The following is a 4,364-nucleotide window of genomic DNA, read 5'->3' as shown; positions in this document are numbered from 1 at the left end:
CTTGCCAAAGACAACAACCATATCAAGATCACAAAGCATTGAGACAGACATAAGGTTGTATCCTAAGGACTCAACAAGCATGACTTTGTCCATGTGTCGATCCTTTGTAATCGCAACCTTACCTAGACCCAATACCTGACTTTTGCCTTTGTCAGCAAAGATGATATGCTTCAGATGCGACGGAGATAATGGAGCATCCATCAATAGATTCTTGTCACCAGTCATGTGATTTGTACATCCACTATCGAGGACCCACTCAGTGGCTTTTGGGTTGATCATCCTGCAGATGAATTAGTGCAGCTTACAAACTCATATACTTCATCAGTGAAGAATATGACATCAATTCATCAGATCAATTTCATCAAGCAACAGATGAAAGCAGTATGAGGACGTGAGAAATGAAAGTTCATTTCTTCATGATTAGCCTGCGTCCTTCAGGCATGCTCAGGTCTCCAGCAAATTCTTCAGACGATTACGTGCGTCTGGAGACCTGACCCTGCAGAAGAGATTAGTTCTTTTTCTTCACCACCCACATCTGAAGGGGTGGCAAAGAGTTCATCATTCTGCGAGCTCCATACGAGAAGGATGGCATAGAAGCCAGTCCATTTCGTTTCACATAAGAGGGGTTAGAGTAAGCATAAGAGTAAGCAGAGAAATTCTTCGAGGACTTATGGACATAATGATTTGAAGAATAATGCACATATCCATAATCCTTAGATCTTCCCTGCGAAACAGACGGGTTAGCACGATGATGTTCATATGAGGACTTTGATCCTTTTGAGGAATTTGATCCATGTGAGGAGTTTGGTCCGTATGAGGACTTGGATCCATATGAAGAATTTGATCTGGGGTTCCTATTCTTCACAGGTGGCGTCATGATGACATTCACCTGAAGATTTTCAAGGCATCTTTTGGGAACCCAGATTTTCTTCATAGGGGAGCCGTTCCTGCAGTTAGTGCCAACATATCTAGCAAATACTTCACCATTCTGATTTTTGAACAGTTTATAGTTGGAGTCAATTGACTCATCATCAGAATGAGGAGATTCACATGCAAATCCAGATAAGTTAGATGGATCAACTGGAGGTCCCTTTGCAGCAACCCATGTAGTTTTGGGGTACTGCTCAGGCTTCCAATATGTACCATCAGCATTGAGTTTCCTCTCAAAGGCGATACCCTCTTTCCTAGGGTTCCTGTTGAGGATCTGCTTTTTAAGCACATCACAAAGAGCCTGATGCCCTTTGAGGCTTTTGTACATGCCTGTCGTGTACAATTCCTTCAGCCCTGCATCGTCAGTGATACTAGCAATGTCCTCAGATGAGGAATTAGTGATAGCAGAGGCATGTGAAGAATTTGAAACATTAGCAGCATTTGAACATTCAGGTGAAGAATTAGCAGATTCACGTTCAATGCACTTCAAGCATGGAGGAACAAATTCTTCCTGAGAAGCGCTGATTTGTTGAGCAAGTAATGAATCGCGCTCCTTCTGAAGATCTTCATAACTCACTCTTAGCTTCTCAAGGTCTTGCTTTCTTTGAAGAAATTCATAAGAAAGCTTCTCATGATCCGATAAGAGAGTGTTATGATGACTTTGAAGTTTGTCAAGCTTGGACTGAAGTCTCTGAAGATTTTCAGTCAAAGTTTCAGTGCGATCCATTTCTTCACCCAACATATCATCACTTTTATTTAGCATGTTTTGAACCTTTTCTAAAGCCCTTTGTTGTTTTATAGCAATCTTAGCAAGTTTAGAATAGCTGGGCTTAAGGTTTTCATCAGATTCATTCTCACTTGATTCAGAGGAGGTATATTTGAGTACCTTGGCACCCTTTGCCATGAAGCAATAGGTGGGAGCGTAGTCATCATCGCCTTCATCAGCCTTGTTGGTGAGGTCATTTTCTTCAGTGTTGAAGATAGACTTGCTGACGAATGCAGTAGCGAGAGCTAGGCTCGCCACTCCGGATTCGGACTCCTCAGATGTCTCCTCTTCCTCATTTTCTTCAGATTCAGCCTCAGAGTCCATTTCCTTGCCAATGAATGCCCTAGCCTTCTTGGAGCTGCTCTTCTTGTGATATGAAGACTTTGAGGATTTTGATGATGAAGATTTTGTGGATTTCTTCTTTTTCTTCGCATCATCAGAACTGTAATCCTTGTATTTCTTCTTCTTTGATTCCTTTTCCCACTGAGGACAATCTTGAATGAAATGTCCAGGTTTCTTGCATTTGTGACAGAGCCTCTTCTTGTAGTCACTGGATGAGGAATCATTGCTCCTTGAGGATCTTCCAAGGCGACCACGTCTTGAGAACTTTTGGAACTTCTTCACGAGCAGAGCCAGATCATGGCTCAGTTCTTCAGGATCACCAAGGCTGCTACCAGAGTCTTCATCTTCGGACTCAGATACTGCCTTGGCCTTCAGTGCACGTGATCTGCCATAGCTGAACCATAGAGATCTCTCTTTTCAGCAAGTTGGAACTCATGAGTATTTAGCCTCTCGAGAATATCAGCAGGATCAAGTGACTTGTAATCAGCACGTTCTTGTATCATCAATGCCAGAGTGTCAAATGAGGAATCAAGCGATCTCAGCAATTTCTTCACCACCTCATGGTCGGTGATGTCAGTGGCACCAAGTGCTTGAAGCTCATTTGAGATGTCAGTGAGACGATCGAAGGTTTGTTGAACATTTTCATTGTCGAGTCTTTTGAAGCAGTTGAAGAGATTGCGAAGAACATAACTCGAGAGTCACGCTGAGTTGAGACTCCTTCATTCACTTTGGACAATCCCGATAAGCTTCGCGATGCTCCAAAGCACTCACTCGCTACCATAGACCCCCCTGGTAATGGGAATCCCATTTGATGCCGGGCCGGTGGATAAGGGGTGTAGCAGGCCGTTGCAAAAACAACCCGCCCCTGTATTGGGGGGCAGATCCAAAAAAAAAGTATACGAGGTTGTGGCGTCTGTGGGTCCGCGTCTAGCCGTTTGAAGAGATTGCGAAGAACATCAACTCGAGAGTCACGCTGAGTTGAGACTCCTTCATTCACTTTGGACAACCTGTCCCAGATAAGCTTGCTGTCTCCAAAGCACTCACTCTGCCATACTGTCCTTTGCTCAGATGGCCACATATGATATTCTTCGCTTGAGAGTCGAGTTGCTTGAATCTCTTCACATCAGCAGCATTCAGAGAAGGTGTGACTGAGGGAACACCATTTTCCACAACATACCAGAGATCGTTATCAATTGCCTCAAGATGCATTCGCATCTTATTCTTCCAGTAGGGGTAGTCCGTCCCATCGAAGGTAGGACACCCAGCAGAGACCTTGATCATACCTGCGGTCGACATAACTAAAACTCCAGGCGGTTAAACCAAAATCACACAGAACAAGGGAGTATTGCTCTGATACCAATTGAAAGTGCGTTATATCGACTAGAGGGGGGTGAATAGGCGATTTTTATAAATTTCGCTCACTAAGGAATTTGTAGGTAGGGACTCAAGGATTTTTAAATGGTGCAATCTTCTTGTCTTCACGAGAATATTTGCCCTGGTGAGAAAAATTCGCTTAGTGAAGAACTAATAGCAGCCGGAATAAGTACTATTCAGGTGATCAAAAGTAAACGTACAGTCTATACTAAAGCATAGTATGTCACTGATGAACTATGAAGACAGGCACGAGTTACGGAAAGCGTAAAGGCAGGACTCAGTGAATGATAGAAACAGATAAGAGAAACTGAAGAACCGGGAGAGTTGAGAAAGTCTTCAGGTCAAAGTTCTTCAAACACAGATTGAACTGAGGAAATTGAGAAAGTCTTCAGTCAAAGTCTTCAAACACAGATATGAACAAACATACAACACAGTTATGAGGAAATGAAAGAGTTGAGGAAATAGAACCAGTAAGCTTGGTGAAGACAATGATTTGGTAGACCAGTTCCAACTGCTGTCTCAGTTGTACGTCTGGTTGGAGCGGCTGAGTATTTAAACTCGAGGACACACAGTCCCGGACACCCAGTCAAGGACACTTAGTCCAAGACACCCAGTCCTCACCGTATTCTCCTTGAACTAAGGTCACACAAACCTCGTCCAATCACTCGTGGTAAGTCTTCAGGCGACTTCCAAACCTTCACAAACTTGGTCACTCGGCGATCCACAATTCCTCTTGGATGCTCTAGACCATGACGCCTAACCGTCTGGAAGAAGCACAGTCTTCAAAGGTAACAAGCGTCGGATCCACTCAGGATCAATCTCTTCAGTGATGCTCAATCACTTGGGGTTTGTAGGTGTTTGGGTTTTGGGTTTTTGGTTTTTCCTCACTTGATGATTTTCGCTCAAAGTCCTCAGGATGGGTTGCTCTCAAATGACAAGTGTCAGTTTCTCT

This window comes from Triticum urartu, chromosome 1 (genome assembly GCF_003073215.2).
Source record: "Triticum urartu cultivar G1812 chromosome 1, Tu2.1, whole genome shotgun sequence".
NCBI lineage: Eukaryota > Viridiplantae > Streptophyta > Magnoliopsida > Poales > Poaceae > Triticum > Triticum urartu.
The sequence above is the reverse complement of the archived record's forward strand: the minus strand, read 5'-3'. Positions refer to the sequence as shown.